Source organism: Hordeum vulgare, chromosome 1H (genome assembly GCF_904849725.1).
Source record: "Hordeum vulgare subsp. vulgare chromosome 1H, MorexV3_pseudomolecules_assembly, whole genome shotgun sequence".
Classification (NCBI taxonomy): domain Eukaryota; kingdom Viridiplantae; phylum Streptophyta; class Magnoliopsida; order Poales; family Poaceae; genus Hordeum; species Hordeum vulgare.
Window position 1 is genome coordinate 456,973,056 of NC_058518.1, and position 20,056 is coordinate 456,993,111.

The following is a 20,056-nucleotide window of genomic DNA, read 5'->3' on the forward strand; positions in this document are numbered from 1 at the left end:
ATGCAACCTACATGCTAATAGGTAAAGATAGGTCCTAATTCCGCCCGAGTATGTGTAGATTGGGTTCGTTTTCGCATGCTCTACTCCAGATCCAACGCAAAATTTCGGCAGCACCTCCCCGCTGTTCTCCTGATACACGTCTCCGCAATAAATAGAGAGGATGTGTATCCGGAGAACAACAGGGAGGCACTGACGAAATTATGCATCGGATACTGAACAAAGCATATGGGAAAACGAACCCAATCTACACATACTCGGGATGTCCATGGATAATGTTGGACAATTCAAAAGAATCACGGTTATAAATATAAGCAAATGCATGCATATTTATAACTATAACCCTTTCGAACGGGAGACACATACTGGTCACGCATACTGATAAATTAAATTAATTACCTAAATCTAGCAAGTTTCATCCGAAAACCGACCCACAGTAAATGAAGGGGCGAGGAGGAGATGACATTTGTACTGACCCACGAATGCAGGGGCGGAGGTTGTACAACGCACGGGGAGATCTTCACACACGAGACCTCACAGCGACGAGACAATTGTCACATGTAAATCCACCCGATCAACACTAATATGCTAATTATGTCTAATTATGTCATTTTAGAGGAAAACAAGCTAAGAATATAATATTCATGAGCTAACCAAGGTTTTAATGCCATTTTGAGCTTATTATGTCACTTTGGAGGATAATTAGCTAAACAAGCTAAAAAATAAGAAGGAGGAGAGAAGAAGGAGAATAAGGAGAAGAAGGAGGGCTCCTTCTCCTCCTCCTCCTCCTTCTCCTTCTTCTTCTCTTCTTCTTTTCATTTTTCCTCTTTCTTCTCCTCTTCTCCTCCTCTTCTTCTTCTTCTTCTTCTCCTCCTCCTCTTCTCCTCTTCTTCCTCCTCTTCTTCTTCTTCTTCCTCTTATTTCTATTTCTATTTTTCTTTATCCTCTTCTTCTACTTATTCTTCTTCTTTTTTTCTCTTCTTCTCCTTCTTATTTTTTTCTTCTTCTCTTCTTATCTTCTTATCTTCTTCTTCTCTTCTTCTTTTCTTATTCTCCTTCTTATTTTTTTCTTCTCCTCCTCCTCTTCTTCTTCTTCTTCTTCTTCTTCTTCTTCTTCTTCTTCTTCTCCTTCTTATTTTTTTCTCTCCTACAACAACTACTACTACTACAACTACAATAACAACAACAACTACTACTTCTTTTTTTTTCTCTTCTTTTTCTCCTTCGTATTGTAACATCAACCACTACTACAACAACTACTACAACAAATACAATAACAACAACAACTATTCCAATAACAATAAAAAATCAACTTTGTAGTTATAATCTAATTCCAAAAAACTAAATAACAACAAGTTAATTTCCCATGGGGGGTGGGGATGTGGGGGCTCACCGGCAGGGGCGTCTGTGGCGTCGTGGGCGGCGGGGCCGGGGGTGTTGGGGCGGCGGGGCGGCGCCGACAGTGTTGGGGCTGCGGGGCGACACCGGGGGCGGTGGGGCTACAGCGCCGGGGGTTGTGGGGCACCGAGGCGGCGCCGACGGCGATGGGGCGGCGGCGGCGGGGCTGTGGGGCACCGAGGCGGTGTCGGGGGCGGCGGCGCGACGGTGGTGGCGGCGGTGGGCGTCGGGGGAGAGGAGGGGAAGAGATTGGCTGTTTGAGAGAGAGGGAGAGAGAGAGGGTCGGGGTGGATCGGATGGACGTTACATAATTCAGAAGTTTTCTCGTGTGCTGGGTGACAGCAAAGGTTCTAGACTCTTTGTCGTCTGCCTCCGGACTCTTTGTCATCCGCTAGCAGATGGCAAAGAAGCGACAGTAGTTTGACCTAATATTCCCTCGGCCAGGTGGGCCCAGTCCAAAGCTTTGCCGTCTGCTGTCCTAATCTTTGCCGTCTGCGGCAGACGGCAAAGAAGTGACTGATGGCAAATACATTCTATGCCATCAGCGAGTTCTTTGCTGTCTGCTTTGTGGGAGCTGATGGCAAAGAGACTCTTTGCCATCAGCCAGCAGACGACAAAGATTTGGCAGACGGCAAAAAACTGAATTCCAGTAGTGCTAGGAGTGATTCCCAGCGCGTCGGGACCGATGACTCTCTTCTGTGAATACACTAGAGCTATTGCCATTGCCAAGGAGCCCAGGTTTCACAAGAAGACCAAGCATATCAAGCGCCACTTAAACTCCATTCGTGGATACATCCAGGATGGAGATATAGATATTTGTAAAGTACATACGGATCTGAATGTCATAGATCCGTTGACTAAACCTCTTCCATGAGCGAAACATGATAAGCACCGAATTCTATGGGTCTTCGATTCATCACAATGTAACTAGATTATTGACTCTAGTGCAAGTGGGAGACTGTTGGAAATATGCCCTGGGGGCAATAATAAAGTGGTTATTATTATATTTCCTTGTTCATGATAATAAAGGATTATTCATGCTATAAATGTATTAACCGGAAATCATAATACATGTGTGAATATATAGACCACAACATGTCCCTAGTGAGCCTCTAGTTGACTAGCTTGTTGATCAATAGATGGTCATGGTTTCCTAATCATGGACATTGGATGTCATTGATAACGGGATCACATCATTAGGAGAATGATGTGATGGACAAAACCCAATCCTAAGCATAGCACAAGATCGTGTAGTTCGTGTGCTAAAGCTTTTATAATGTCAAGTATCATTTCATTAGACCATGATATTGTGCAACTCCTGGATACCGTAGTAGTGCTTTGGGTGTATCAAACGTCACAACGTAACTGGGTGATTATAAAGGTTCACTACAGGTATCTCCAAAAGTGTCTGTTGGGTTGGTATGAATCGAGACTCGGACTTGTCGCTCCGTGTGATGGAGAGGTATCTCTGGGCCCACTCAGTAATGCATCATCATAATGAGCTCAATGTGACTAAGGAGTTAGCCACGGCGTGATGTGTTACAGAACGAGTAAAGAGACTTGTTGGTAACGATATTGATCAAGGTATAGGGATACCGACAATCGAACCTCGGGCAAGTGTCATACCGATAGACAAAGGGAATTGCATATGGGATTGAGTGAATCCTCAACATCGTGGTTCATCCATTGAGATCATCGTGGAACATGTGGGAGCCAACATGGGTATCCAGATCCCGCTGTTGGTTATTGGCCGAAGAGATGTCTCGATCATGTTTGCATGGTTCCCGAACCCATAGGGTCTACACACTTAAGGTTCGGTGACGCTAGAGTTGTTACCAAAGGTTGTTCGGAGTCCCAGATGAGATCCCGGACATCACGAGGAGTTCCGGAATGGTCCGGAGGTAAAGATTTACATATGGGAAGTCTAGTTTTGGTCGCCGAAAAGGTTTCACGGGTTTATCGGTATTGTATCGGGATCACCGAAAGGGTGCCGGGGGTCCACCGGGAAGGTCCACCTGTCCCGGAGGGATACATGGGCTGAAAGGAGAAGGGAACCAGCCCCTGGTGGGCTGGTCTAAGCCAAAGGGAGGAGCCCCAACGCGCAAGGGCCAAACCCTAGGGCGTGGTGGCTGCCTTGGGTGGCAAGCCACCCCCTAGGGCACCGCTCCCTCCTCCTCCTAGGGCTCCCGCACCACCTAGGGTTTCCCTAGGGGTGGACGGACCCCCTCTCCCTCCCTCCTATAAATAGTGGAGGAATTGGGAGGGCTGAAAACACACGTCTCTCTCTCCCTCGGCGCAGCCCTACCTCTCCACCTCTCCTCCTCCACAGTGCTTGGCGAAGCCCTGCCGGAGAGCCACAAACTCCATGGCCACCATGTCGTCGTGCTGCCGGAGTTCTCCCTCAGTTTCTCCTCCCTCCTTGCTGGATCAAGAAGGAGGAGATGTCCCCTGGTTGTAGGTGTGTTGAACGCGGAGACACCGAACGTTCGGTGTCTCACCGAATCGCCGTGAGTACGACTCCATCAACCGCGTTCGTAGTAACGCTTATGCTTTGTGATCTTCAACGATATGAAGATGTTCAACCTCTCTCGTTGCCGGTTTCTCCTAGATTGATCTTGGTGTTTCGTAGGAAAATTTTGAATTATTACTACGTTACCCAACAAAAGGATCTACAGTATGACATAGAGATTTGTAAAGTACACACGGATTTGAATGTTTCACACCCGTTGACTAAAATCCTCTCTCACAAGCTAGACATGATCAAACCCCAAAATTGTATGGATGTTAGATTCATTACAATCACATAGTAATGTGAACTAGATTATTGACTCTAGTGCAAGTGCGATACTGTTGGAAATATGCCCTAGAGGCAATAATAAATTGGTTATTATTACATTTTCCTTGTTCATGATAATCGTTTATTATCCATGCTAGAATTGTATTGATTGGAAACTCGAATACATGTGTGGATACATAGACAACAAACTGTCCCTAGTGAGCCTCTAGTTGACTAGCTCGTTGATCAAAGATGGTTAAGGTTTCCTGGCCATAGACAAGGGTTGTCACTTGATAACGGGATCACATCATTAGAAGAATGATGTGATGGACAAGACCCAAACTATGAACGTAGCATATGATTGTGTCAGTTCATTGCTACTGTTTGCTACATGTCAATGTATTTGTTCCTATGACCATGAGAGCATGCAACTCCCGGACACCGGAGGAATACCTTATGTGTATCAAAAGTCGCAACATAACTGGGTGACTATAAATGTGCTCTACATGTATCTTCGAAGGTGTCTTTTGGGTTGTCGTGAATCGAGACTGGGATTTGTCACTCCGTATGACACAGAGGTATCTCGGGGCCCACTCGGTAATACAACATCACAATAAGCCTTGCAAGCAATGTGACTAAGGAGTTAGTAATGGGATCTTGTATTACGAAACGAGTAAAGATACTTTCCTGTAATGAGATTGGACTAGGTATAGAGATACCGATGATCGAATCTCGGGCAAGTAACATACCGAAGGACAAAGGGAACAACATACAAGATTAATTCAATCCTTGACATAGAGGTTCAACCGATAAAATTGTCGTAGAATATGTATGAGCCAATATGGGCATCGAGGTCCCTCTATTGATTATTGACCGGAGAGTGTCTCAGGTCATGTCTACATAGTTCTCTAACCCATAGGGTCTGGACACTTAAGGTTCGGTGTCGTTTCGATATTATGGAGTTATGTGTGTTTAGTAACTAAAAGTTGTTCCGAGTCCCGGATGAGATCCTGGACATCACAAGGAGCTCCGGAATGGTCCGGAGGTAAAGATTGATATATAGGTAAGTTGCATTTGGCTTCAGGAAAGTTTTTGGGTATTACCGGTAAAGTACCGGGAGTAATGAATGGGTTCTGGGGTTTTACCGAGAGGGGCCACCCACCCAGGAGAGGACCTAATAGGCCTAAAGTTCCTGCAGCAGCCCTTAGTGGGCGGGTGCGGCTAGCCCAAGATGGCCTATTTAGGCCAAGGAGCAAAGAGGGGAAAATCCCAAAGGGAGAGGAGGAATATTCCAAGTGGGAGGAGTCCTACTTGGAGTAAGATTGGAGGTGGACTCCTCCACCTCCTATTCGGCCGAACCAAAGGAGGAGCCTTTGGCTGCCTCCTCCCCGCCCTCCCTCATATATATTCTAGAGGAATTGGAGGCAGCCCTAACCCTAATAAGCCACAGCTGCCCTCTCTCTCTCTAGATCATTTTCTCCTCTATATTACTTCCGCAGAGCTTGGCAAAACCGTGCTAGATTAGTTCACCACCATCACCACCACGCCGTCGTGCCGGAGAACTCATCTACCTCTCCACCCCTCTTGCTGGATGATGACCCACAAGTGTAGGGGATCTATCATAGTCCTTTCGATAAGTAAGAGTGTCGAACCCAACGAGGAGCAGAAGGATCTAACAAGTGGTTTTCATCAAGGTATTCTCTGCAAGCACTGAAATTATCGGTAACGGATAGTTGTGTGATAAGATGATTCATAGCAAGTAGCAAGTAACAATAGTAACAAAAGTGCAGCAAGATGGCCCAATCCCTTTTGTAGCAAGGGACAAGCCTGGACAAACTCTTATAGGAGGTAAAGCGCTCCCGAGGACACATGGGAATTTTTGTCAAGCTAGTTTTCATCATGTTCATATGATCCGCGTTCGCTACTTTGATAGTTTGATATGTGGGTGGACCGGTGCTTGGGTGCTGCCCTTACTTGGAAAAACATCCCACTTATGATTAACCCCTCTCACAAGCATCCGCAACTACGAAAGAAGAATTAAGACAAAGTCTAACCATAGCATTAAACTAGTGGATCCAAATCAGCCCCTTACAAAGCAACACATAAACTAGAGTTTAAGCTTCTATCACTCTAGCAACCCATCATTTACTTACTACTTCCCAATGCCTTCCTCTAGGACCAAATAATGGTGAAGTGTTATGTAGTCGACGTTCACATAACACCACTAGAGGAAAAACAACATACAACGCATCAAAATATCGAACGAATACCAAATTCACATGACTACTTATAGCAAGACTTATCCCATGTCCTCAGGAACAAAAGTAACTACTCACAAAGCATAATTATGTTCATGACCAGAGAGGTATTGAATAGCATCAAGGATCTGAACATATAATCTTCCACCGAGTAATCCAACTAGCATCAACTACAAAGAGTAATTAACACTACTAGCAACCTTACAAGTACCAATCGGAGTCACGAGACGGAGATTGGTTACAAGAGATGAACTAGGGTTTGGAGATGAGATGGTGCTGATGAAGATGTTGATGGTGATGAGTCCCCTCCGATGAGAGGAGTGTTGGCGATGACGATGGCGATGATTTCCCCCTCCGGGAGGGAAGTTTCCCCGACACGCCGACCCTGTCGGAGCTCTAGATTGGTTCTGCTCAAGTTCCGCCTTGTGGCGGTGGCGAATCCTCCAGAAAGCCTCCTCCTGATTTTTTTCTGGAACGAAACCCTCCTTATAGCAAAAGATGGGAGTCAGAGGGCCAACAGGGAGCCCACAAGCCCCCGAGGCGCAGCCAGGGGGGTAGGTCGCGCCTAGCAGGCTTGTGGCCTCCTGGTGACTCCCCTCTAGTACTTATTCCGCCCAGTATTTTTTATAACTTCCAAAATAATTCCTCGTTGATTTTCACGACTTTTGGAGTTGCGCAGAATAAGTATCTCAAACTTGCTCCTTTTTCAGGCCAGAATTCCAGCTGTGGGCATTGTCCCTCTTCATGTAAACCTTGTATAATAAGAGAGAAAAGGCATAAATATTGTACCGAGAAGTGTAATAACAACCCATAAAGCGATAAATATCAACATAAAAGCATGATGCAATATGGACGTATCAACTCCCCCAAGCATAAACTTCGCTTGTCCTCAAGCGGAAACCGAGATCAATAAATATGCCCACAAGTTTAGAGATAGAGGTGTCGACAAAACAAAATACGGACATGCAGGCATCATGATCATAATAAGAACAGCAATATCATCATATAATCCCTTATGCTAAAGTGATAATTCCATCACAAAGTAAATTATGGATCAAGAACCTTATTGAGAATTAACAACCAATAGCCTTTAGTCATTGAAGCAATTGCAATTTATCATAACATCGGAAAGAGTCAAATAAGAGCTTGTAAAGCAAATCCACATACTCAATCATCCTTTCGTCTTCTACAATTGCTACAACTCACGTGTTACTCATGAGATCAAAGTTTCAGTGGACACAGAGAAAGATAGGGCCTTATAGTTTCGCCTCCCAACTATTTACCTCAAGGGTAATGTCAACAATAATAATTCATGAATACTTACTTCCAAGTTGACATATGAATATAGATCTTTCCCTAGCATATGACGTTAGCCAAGACAAAGGAGAAATAAGGAATTTGTGTCGATCACCATGACACTTTTAAGGACAAAAAGTAAAGGTACAAGATAGGCCCTTCGCAGAGGGAAGCAGAGGTTGTCATGCGCTTTTGAGGTTTGGATGTGTGACCTCTTAGTGTGGAGGAACATCACTTTATATTGCCTCCTATGATAAAGAACTTTATTATGCAGTCTGTCGCTTTTATGTCTTCCTCGTCACAGGTTCGTACAAAGCTTATTTTCCATACACTAATAGATCATACATATTTAGGGAGCAATTCTTATTGCTTGCACCAATGACAACTTACTTGAGGGATCTTCTTCAATCCATAGGTAGGTATGGTGGACTCTCATGGCAAAAATGGGTTGAAGGTTTATGGATGCACAAGTAGTATCTCTACTTAGTGTGGAAGTTTTGGCTGATATGAGGTGGAAGCAAGCGTCACATGCTAAGGGATCTCTAGTCATATAACATTGTTCGGAACATGGAAAATATAATTCATTATGTTGTCTTCCTTGTCCAACATCTACTTCTAAGCATGTAATAGTTCAATGAGTGTTCACAATCATAGACGGTGTCAAAGATGATATATTTGTATGTGAACCTCTCTTTCTTTATTACTCCCTATTAATTGCAGCAATGACCAAGGTCTACGTTCAATCAACATTATTTTTATATGTGACGTCATCACTTCCCATAAGATCATTACATGATCTTTCATGCTTTTGTTCTTTTATCATTCTTTTCTTTAGATCATGGCTTGAAGCAAGGCCCTTAACTAAAACACTCTTTATTATATGTCTCACGAGCTCGAATACATTGGGGGTGACACAAAGCAAAACTCAAACCTAAAACACTAAGAACTTTATTCTACTAGAGAAAGATAAAACCAAAAAGGATTGAACTAAGAAAAGGTAAAGGCAAAAGATGTGATGGTGATACGATACCGGGGCAACTCCCCCAAGCTTGGCACAAGCCAAGGGGATTTCCCATACCCGTGCTTAATTGTCTTCCTTCGAAGGTCATGGTGGTGTAGTCGTCCTATCTTTTGATTCCAAGAGGGCCATCAATCTTTGATTTATACCTTGGAGTTCTGTGATATGTTTCTCGAGCAAAACAACTTCACGGGTGAGATAAGTATTAGGAACATGAGTTAGTTCACATAACCTCAAGAGTTCGATCAAGGATGGAGGTAAAAGGTGGAGATAGGGTTGAAGAAAATCCTCTTCCTCAGCTTCTTCCTTGTTGAGCACAGATTGTCCTTCGTCCAATGCCGGATTCTCCTTCTTAGTTTTGCCCTTAGTTTCTTCAAGCAGCCTTTCCTTGCCCTCCATGACCTCCATTCTTTTCAGATCAGCATTTACTTCTTCATAAACTTGAGGTTGATCATTCTCCCCGACAAATTCTTGAGACGACAACCTTGCCCTAAATCCGCGGGAGAAACATGCTCGAAACGAAAACAGAGGAAAATTGCGTGATACGAGGGTCAGACCTTTCGGGAGAATATATAATGAATTTTTCCCGACCAGAAGGAGTACTCCGCAAGAAAATGGAGTTCGGGAGGCACACGAGGTGGTCACAAGCCCCCCAGGCGCGGCCAGGGGGGTGGCCCGCGCCTGGCAGGCTTGTCCCCTCCACGTGCGCTTTCCGGACTACTTTAAATTTTTCTATTTTCTAAAAATTCCAAAACGGAGAAAAATTCCTACTGGAAAAGTTTTGGAGTCGGTTTACTTACCGAATCACATACCTCTTCGTTTTTGGGGTCTGAAACAGGCTGATAAATATCCCTTATGTACTCCTCCGGTGTTATGGTATTAATAATATCGCTTTCAACATTTATGGGAGTACCTGAGATATAATGCTTGATTCTTTGCCCATTTACCACTCTCCGAAAATTATCTCCCGTGTTGTTGATCTTGATGGCACAGGAACAATATACTTCCTCAACAATGTAAGGACCTTCCCATTTAGAGAGAAGATTGCCTACAAAAAATCTTAAACGAGAATTGTATAGCAAGACATAATCACCTACATTGAACTCACGTTTTTGTATCCTTTTATCATGCCACCTCTTAACCTTTTCTTTAAGCAACTTGACATTTTCATATGCCTGAGCTCTCCACTCATCAAGTGAGCTAATATCAAATAACCTCTTCTTACCAGCGAGTTTGAAATCAAAGTTGAGCTCTTTGATTGCCCAATAAGCCTTATGCTCTAGCTCAAGAGGTAAATGACATGCTTTACCGTAAACCATTTTGTACGGAGACATGCCCATGGGATTCTTATAAGCAGTTCTATAAGCCCATAGTGCATCATCAAGCTTCTTAGACCAATTCTTTCTAGATCTATTAACAGTCTTTTGCAGAATTAGTTTAATCTCTCTATTACTTAGCTCTACTTGACCACTGGACTGAGGATGATAGGGAGATGCAACTCTATGGTTGACATCATACTTAGCAAGCGTTTTACGGAAAGCACCATGAATGAAATGTGAACCACCATCAGTCATTAGATATCTAGGGACTCCAAATCTAGGGAAAATAACTTCCTTAAGCATCCTGATAGAGGTGTGCTACCTCAAAAAGATCCCCGGCAAAAACGCCAGAAATACTTCTCATGTCAGCTTTGCTTCCCTTGCAACGGCGCCAGGAATAGTCGTTTCGACGGCACCAGGAATCCTTCAGCTGCGGCTACGCCTTAAGGGACTTCCTAGGCAAGTATGCAAAGGATTTCCCCCGTGGCCTTGGAGCCTTGCGTTGGTGTTCCCTCGAAGTGGAAAGGGTGATGTAGCACATCGGTGGTAAGTATTTCCCTCAGTTTGAGAACCAAGGTATCAATCCGGTGGAGGAGTATCTCAAGATCCTGCACAAACACAAAAACTTGCTCCCAACGCTATGAAGGGGTTGTCAATCCCTTATAGATTGTTTGCCAAGTGAGAACTGAAAGCAACAAAGTAACAAAGCAAAGTAAAAGCGGAGGTGTAAACGATGGATGTGAATAGACCCGGGGGCCGTAGTGTTTACTAGTGGCTTCTCTCATGAAAGCAAGTAGACGGTGGATGAACAAATTACTGTCGAGCAATTGATAGAACCGCACAAAGTTGTGAAGATATCTATGCAATGATTATATATATAGGCATCACGTCCAAAACAAGTAGACCGATACTTTCTGCATCTACTACTATTACTCCACATGTCGACCGCTATCCAGCATGCATCTAGTGTATTAAGTCCATAAGAACAGAGTAACGCCTTAAGCAAGATGACATGATGTAGAGGGATAATCTCAAACCAATGATAAAAACCCCATCTTTTTACCCTTGATGGCAACTACTTGATGTGTGCCTTGCTGCCCCTACTGTCACTGGGAAAGGTCACCACATGGTAGAACCCAAAACCAAGCACTTCTCCCATTGCAAGAATCATAGATCTAGTTGGCCAAACAAAACCCAAGACTCGGGGAGACTTACAAGGATATCAAATCATGCATATAAGAAATCAACAAAGACTCAAATATATATCATAGATAATCTGATCACAAATCCACAATTCATCGGATCTCGACAAACACACCGCCAAAGAAGATTACATCGGATAGATCTCCATGAAGATCATGGAGAACTTTGTATTGAAGATCCAAGAGAGAGAAGAATCCATCTAGCTACTAATTACGGACCCGTAGGTCCGAAGTGAACTACTCACGAGTCATTGGAGGGACAATGATGATGATGAAGAAGCCCTCCAACTCCAAAGTCCCCTCCGACAGGGCGCCGAGAAGGGTCTCCAGATGAGATCTCGCGGAAACGGAAGCTTGCGGCGGCGGAAAAGTATTTTCGAGGCTCCCCTGATTTTTTGCTGAATATTTGGGAATATATAGGCCAAGGATCTAGGTCAGGGGGCGGCCAGGGAGGCCATAAGCCCTGCCACCGCCACCTCCCCCCTGGTGGCGGAGTGGGGGCTTGTGGGCTCCGTGGAGCCCACCTGGCTTGGCCAAAAGGCCCCCCTGATCTTCTTTCGTTCGGGAAAAAAATCATTTCAGGTTTTTTCTTCCGTTTGGACTCCATTCCAAAGTTAGATCTAAAAAGAGTCAAAAACACGGAAAAAACAGGAACTGGCACTTGGCACTGAATTAATAAGTTAGTCCCAAAAAAGATATAAAAGGTAAATAAAACAACCAAAGAAGACAAGATAACAGCGTGAAACCATCAAAAATTATAGATACGTTTGAGACATATCAAGGTGTTGTGATCAGCACTACTAGTTGGGATAGCTTCTACCCACTTAGTAACATAGTCAACAACAACTAGGATATGAGTATATCCGTTGGATTTTGGAAAAGGTCCCATATAATCAAAACCTCAAACATCAAATGGTTCAATGACAAGTGAATAATTCATAGGCATTTCCTGATGTTTATTGATATTACCTATTCTTTGACATTCATCACAAGACAATACAAACTTACGGGCATCCTTGAAGAAAATAGGCCAATAGAAACCTGATTGCAATACCTTGTGTGCAGTACTATCTCCCGCATGGTGTCCTATGTAAGCCTCGGAGTGACACTTCTGTAGGATCTGTCCCTGTTCATGCTCAGGTACACAACGTCTAATAACACCATCTACTCCTTCTTTATAAAGGTGAGGATCATCCCAAAAGTAATATCTCAAATCGAAGAAGAATTTCTTCTTTTGCTGGTAAGTGAAGCTAGATGGTATATATTTGGCAACGATATAATTTGCATAATCAGCATACCACGGTGTACTACGTGAAGCATTGATGACATTCAATTGCTCATCAGGAAAGCTATCATCAATAGGTTGTGGGTCATCAAGAACATTCTCCAACCTAGACAAGTTATCTGCTACGGGGTTCTCAGCAACCTTCCTATCAACAACATGCAAATAAAATTCTTGTAGCAAGAGAACCCATCTGATAAGTCTAGGTTTAGCATCTTTCTTTTCCATGAGGAACTTAATAGCAGCATGATTAGTGTGAATAGTAACCTTGGAATCAACAATATAAGATCTGAACTTTTCACATGCAAGCACGATTGCTAAAAATTCCTTTTCAGTAGTAGCATAGTTTCTTTGCGCACTGTCTAGAGTTTTACTAGCATAGTGAATAACATTCAACTTCTTATCAACTCTTTGTCCTAGAACAGCACCAACAGCATAATCACTAGCATCACACATGATTTCAAAAGGTAAGTTCCAATCAGGTGGTTGAACAATAGGCGCAGTTATCAAGGCCTTTTTAAGTATTTCGAAGGCTTCCTCACAATCATCGTCAAAAACAAAAGGAATATCCTTTTGCAAGAGATTGGTAAGAGGCCTAGAAATCTTAGAAAAGTCCTTAATGAACCTTCTATAGAAACCAACATGACCAAGGAAACTTCTTATACCTTTGATATCTGTAGGGCATGGCATTTTCTCGATCGCATCAACCTTAGCCTTATCGACTTCAATACCTCTTTCAGAAATTTTGCGTCCTAAGATGATGCCTTCATTAACCATAAATGGCACTTCTCCCAATTCAAGACAAGATTGGTATCTTTACATCTCTACAAAACTCGATCAAGGTTGCTGAGGCAATCATCAAAAGAAGACCCGTCAATGGAGAAGTCATCCATGAAAACCTCAACAATATTTTCACAAAAGTCAGAGAATATAGCCATCATACATCTTTGAAAGGTGGCAGGTGCATTACATAAGCCAAAAGGCATACGCCTGTAAGCAAAGGTACCGAAAGGGAAGGTGAAAGTGGTTTTCTCCTAATCAGATTGTGCAACTGGTATTTGGGAGAAACCAGAATAACCATCTAGAAAGCACAAGTGTGTGTCTTTAGACAGTCTTTCTAGCATTTGGTCGATAAAATGCAAAGGGTAATGATCTTTTCTAGTGGCTTTATTCAATTTCCTAAAATCAATCACCATCCCATAGCCAGTAATAATCCTCTATGGGATCAATTCATCTTTGTCATTGGGGACAACGGTAATACCTCCCTTCTTAGGGACGCAATGCACCGGACTCACCCAATCACTATGAACAACAGGATAGATAATACCTGCTTCCAGGAGCTTTAGTATTTCTTTTCTTACTACCTCCTTCATTTTAGGATTTAATCTCCTTTGATGATAAACAACTGGTTTGGAATCAGGATCGGTTTTAATTTTGTGCTGGCATAGAGTGGGACTAATGCCCTTAAGATCATCAAGAGTATATCCAATAGCAGCACGGTGCTTTCTCAGAGTTTTCAATAATTTCCTTTCTTCATGCTCTGAAAGGCTAGAACTAATTATAACATGATATATCTCCTTTTCATCGAGATAAGCATACTTAAGAGTGTCAGGCAACTGTTTGAGCTCGAACACAGGATCACCCTTTGGTGGGGGTGGATCTCCAAGCAGTTCAACAGGCAAATTATTCTTAAGGATAGGATGTTCTTCAAAGATAACTCTATCTATCTCATACCTTTCATCCATATGCATATCATTTTCATGCTCAAGCAATTATTTCTCTAAAGGATCAGTAGGAGGCACAACAATAGAAGCTAGAGCAATAATTTCATCCTTACTAAAACACTCTTTTTCATGAGGTTGTCTGCCAAACTTGGAGAAATTGAACTCATGTGACACACCTTCAAAGTCAACAGTGATAGTTTGCTTCTCACAGTCAATATGAGCATTGATAGTATTGAGGAAAGGTCTGCCAAATATGATGCGACAAAAGTTATCTCGTGTGGTAGCAAGAACGAGAAAATCAACTGGATACTTAGTTTTACCACACAAAACTTCAACATCCCTAACAATTCCCAAAGGGCAGATATTATCTCTATTGGCAAGCTTAATAGTGACATCAATAGGTTCCATCTCGACAGGTGTCATCTCGTCTTTAATTTCATCATATAAGGATTGAGGTATTGCACTAACACTAGCACCGACGTCACAAAAACCATGATAACAATGATCTCCTATCTTAACAGAAACAACAGGCGTGCCAACAACAGGCTTATGTTTGTCTCTAGCATGAGGTTTAGCAATTCTAGCAGCATCTTCACAGAAGTGAATATCATGTCCCTCAACAACATCGGACAGGAGATCTTTGATAATAGCAATGCTAGGTTCAACTCTAATTTGCTCGGGAGGTTTAGGTGTTCTAATGTAGCCCCTACGTATCACATTTGAAGCTTTAGAATGATCCTTTATCCTAACAGGGAAGGTGGTTTCTCAATGTAAGCACTAGGAACAATAGGAACATTATAAGCTATGACTTTCTCTTCAACTGGATTGGGTTTAACTACATTGACTTCTAAGGGGGATCATATTTAAACCACTTCTCTTTAGGAAGGTCAATATGAGCAGCAAATGATTCACACAATGAAGCTACTATCTCAGAGTCAAGTCCATATTTAGCGCTAAAATCACAAAAAGTATTTGTTTCGACAAAGGATTTAACGCAATCAAACTTGAGATTCATACATGACTCCTTACCTTCATCAAACTCCCAATATTCAGAGTTGCATTTAATTATTTCCAATAAATTCCATTTGAAGTCAATATCACTCTTCATAAAAGAACTGGTACAAGAAGTGTCAAGCATGGTGCGATTATCATGAGAAAGTCGAGCATAGATGTTCTGAATAATAATTTCTCTTGAGAGCTCATGGTTGGGGCATGAATATAACATTGATTTAAGCCTCCCCCAAGCTTGAGCAATACTTTCTCTATCACGAGGCCAGAAATTATAGATATAAGTCCGATCACGATGTACCAAATGCATAGGATACAACTTTTGATGAAATTCCAATTTCAATCGGTTGTAGTTCCATGATCCAGTATCATCACATAGACTATACCATGTCAATGCTTTATCCCTCAAAGATAAGGGAAATACCTTCTTCTTGACCTCATCTGCAAGCTTAAATAAACCACAAACTTCATCTACATAGATTACATGCAAGTCGAGATGTGATGTTCCATCTCTTGTAAAAGGATTAGCCAACGGTTTCTCTAGCATACCCGAAGGAAATTCATAACAAATATTTTCAGTAGGTGCAGCAGGTTGAGGACCAATGATACGTCCATTTTGCATCATGATTTTATGTTGATATTTATCGCTTCTTGGGGGGTTATTTCACTTCATGGTACAATACTTATGCCTTTTCTCTCTTATTTTGCAAGGTTTACATGAAGAGGGAGAATGCTGGCAGATGGAATTCTCGCCTGAAAAAGGAGCAAGTTTGAGATGCCTATTTTGCGCGACTCCAAAAGCCGTGAAAATCATCGTGGATTTTTTTGGGAATTTATAAAAAATACTGGGCCGAAGAAGTGCCAGAGGAGCGCAACCAGGGGGCCACAAGCCTGGTAGGCGTGGCCACCCCCTAGCCGCGCCTAGGGGCTTGTGGGCTCCTTGCTGGCCCACTGGCCCCCCTCTTCTGCTATATGAAGGGTTTCGTTCCGGAAAAAATGGAGAGGAGGCTTTTCGGAGGATTCGCCGCCGCCACGAGGCGGAACTTGAGCAGAACCAATCTAGAGCTTCGGCAGGACGATCCTGCCGGCGAAACTTCCCCCCCGAAGGGGGAAATCATCGCCATCGTCATCACCAACACTCCTCTCATCGGAGGGGACTCATCACCATCAACATCTTCATCAGCACCATCTCATCTCCAAACCCTAGTTCATCTCCTGTAACCAATCTCCGTCTCGCGACTCCGATTGGTTCTTGTAAGGTTGCTAGTAGTTTTAATTACTCTTTGCAGTTGATGCTAGTTAGATTACTTGGTGGAAGAGTTTATGTTCAGATCCTTGATGCTACTCATTACCTCTCTACTCATGAATATGATTATGCTTTGTGAGTAGTTACTTTTGTTCCTGAGGACATGGGATAAGTCATGCTAATAGTAGTCATGTGAATTTGGTATTCGTTCGATATTTTGATGTGTTGAATGTTGTTTTTCATCTAGTGGTGTTATGTGAATGTCGACTACATAACACTTCACCATTATTTGGGCCCAGAGGAAGGCATTGGGAAGTAGTAAGTAGATGATGGGTTGCTAGAGTGATAGAAGCTTAAACCCTAGTTTATGCGTTGCTTCGTAAGGGGCTGATTTGGATCCACTAGTTTAATGCTATGGTTAGACTTTGTCTTAATTCTTGTTTCGTTGTTGCGGATTCTTGTGAGAGGGGTTAATCATATGTGGGATGCTTGTACAAGTAAGGGCAGTACCCAAGCGTCGGTCCGCCCACATATCAAACTATCAAAGTAACGAACGTGAATCATATGAACATGATGAAAACTAGCATGACAGAAATTCCCGTGTGTCCTCGGGAGCGTTTTTCCTCCTATAAGACTTTGTCCAGGCTTTTCCCTTCTACAAAAGGGATTGGGCCACTTTCTTGCACCGTTGCTACTTTTGTTACTTGTTGCTTGCTACGAATCATCTCACCACACAACTACTTGTTACCGATAATTTCAGTGCTTGCAGATATTACCTTGCTGAATACCACTTGCATATCCTTCTGCTCCTCATTGGGTTTGACACTCTTACTTATCGAAAGGACTACAATATATCCCCTATACTTGTGGGTCATCAAGACTCTTTTCTGGCGCCGTTGCCGGGGAGTGAAGCGCCTTTGGTAAGTGGAAATTGATAAGGAAACATTCATATAGTGTCCTGAAATTTATTGTCACTTGTCACTATGGAAACTAATAATTTGAGGGGCTTATTTGGGGTATCTTCACCTCGAACGGAAGCACGAAGAGTTGCTCCTCAACCTGCTTCACCTACTGAAAATATTTGCTTTGAATTTCCTTCGGGTATGCTTGAGAAACTGCTCGCTAATCCTTTTACAGGAGATGGAACATCACATCGAGACTTGCATCTAATCTATGTAGATGAAGTTTGTGGTTTATTTAAGCTTGCAGGTTTGCCCGAGGATGAGGTCAAGAAGAAGTACTTTCCTTTATCTTTGAAGGATAAGGCGTTGACATGGTATAGGCTATGTGATGATACTGGATCATGGAACTACAATCGGTTGAAATTGGAATTTCATCAAAAGTTTTATCCTATGCATTTAGTACATCGTGATCGGAATTATATTTATTATTTTTGGCCCCGTGACAAAGAAAGCATCGCTCAAGCTTGGGGGAGGCTTAAATCAATGTTATATTCATGCCCCAACCATGAGCTCTCGAGAGGAATTATCATTCAGAACTTCTATGCTCGGCTTTCTCATGATGATCGCACCATGCTTGACACTTCTTGTACCGGTTCTTTTATGAAGAGAGATATTGACTTCAAATGGAATTTATAAGAGAGAATTAAACACAACTCTGAAGATTGGGAGATTGAAGAAGGTAAGGAGTCAGGTATGAATTTCAAGTTTGATTGCGTTAAATCCTTTGTTGAAACAAATACTTTTTGTGATTTTAGGGCTAAGTATGGACTTGACTCTGAGATAGTAGATTCATTGTGTGAATCTTTTGCTGCTCATATTGATCTCCCCAAAGAGAAGTGGTTTAAATATCATCCTCCCTTATAAGTCAATGTAGTTAAACACAATCCAGTTGAAGAGAGAGTCATTGCCTATAATGATCCTATTGTTCCCAGTGCTTACATTGAGAAACCACCTTTCCCTGTTAGGATAAAGGATCATTCCAAAGCTTCAACTGTGATACGTAGAGGCTACATTAGAACACCTACACCCCCTGAGCAAATTAGATTTGAACCTAGCATTTCTATTATCAAAGATCTTCTCTCCGACGATGTTGAGGGACATAATATTCACTTCTGTGAAGATGCTGCTAGAATTGCTAAACCTCACGCTAGAGACAAACATAGGCCTGTTGTTGGAACGCCTGTTGTTTCTGTTAAGATAGGAGATCATTGTTATCATAGTTTATGTGACGTGGGTGCTAGTGTTAGTGCAATACCTCAATCCTTATATGATAAAATCAAAGACGAGATTGCACCTGTTGAGATAGAGCCTATTGATGTCACTATTCAGCTTGCCAACAGAGATACTATCTGCCCTGTGGGAATTGTTAGGGATGTTGAAGTCTTGCGTGGTAAAACGAAGTATCCTGCTGATTTCCTCGTTCTTGCTACCGCACAAGATAGCTTTTGTCCCATCATATTTGGTAGACCTTTTCTCAATACCGTCAATGCTTATATTGACTGTGAGAAGCAAATTGTCACTGTTGGCTTTGAAGGTGTGTCACATGAGTTCAATTTCTCCAAGTTTGGTAGACAGCCTCATGAAAAAGAGTTGCCTAGTAAGGATGAAACTATTTCCTTAGCTTCTCTTTCCGTGCCTCCTACTGATCCCTTAGAGCAATACTTGCTTGAGCATGAAAATAATATGCATATGGATGAAAGGGATGAGATAGATAGAGTTGTCTTAGAACAATATCCTATCCTTAAGAATAATTTGCCTGTTGAACTGCTTGGGGATCTAGCCCCACCAAAGGGTGATCCTGTGTTTGAGCTTAAACAGTTGCCTGATACTCTTAGGTATCCTTATCTTGATGAAAAAGAGATATATCATGTTATTATTAGTGCTAGCCTCTCAGAGCATGAAGAAAACAAGTTACTAAAAACTCTCAGGAAGCACCGTGCTGCTATTGGATATACTCTTGATGATCTTAAGGGCATTAGTCCCACTCTATGCGAGCACAAGATTAAAACCGATCCTGATTCCAAACCAGTTGCTGATCATCAAAGGAGATTAAATCCTAAGATGAAAAAGGTAGTAAGAAAAGAAATACTAAAGCTCCTGGAAGTGGGTATTATCTAGCCTGTTGCTCATAGTGATTGGGTGAGTCCGGTGCATTGCGTCCCTAAGAAGGGATGCATTACCGTTGTCCCAAATGATAAGGATGAATTGATCCCACACAGGATTATTACTCGCTATAGGATGGTGATCGATTTTAGGAAATTAAATAAAGCCACTAGGAAAGATCATTACCCTTTGCTTTTTATCGACCAAATGCTAGAAAGACTGTCTAAACACACACACTTCTGCTTTCTAGATGGTTATTCTGGTTTCTCCCAAATACGAGTTGCACAATCTAATCAGGAGAAAACCACTTTCACCTGCCATTTCGGTACCTTTGCTTATAGACGTATGCCTTTTGGCTTATGTAATGCACGTGCCACCTTTCAAAGATGTATGATGGCTATATTCTCTGACTTTTGTGAAAAGATTGTGGAGGTTTTCATGGATGACTTCTCCATTTACGGGTCTTC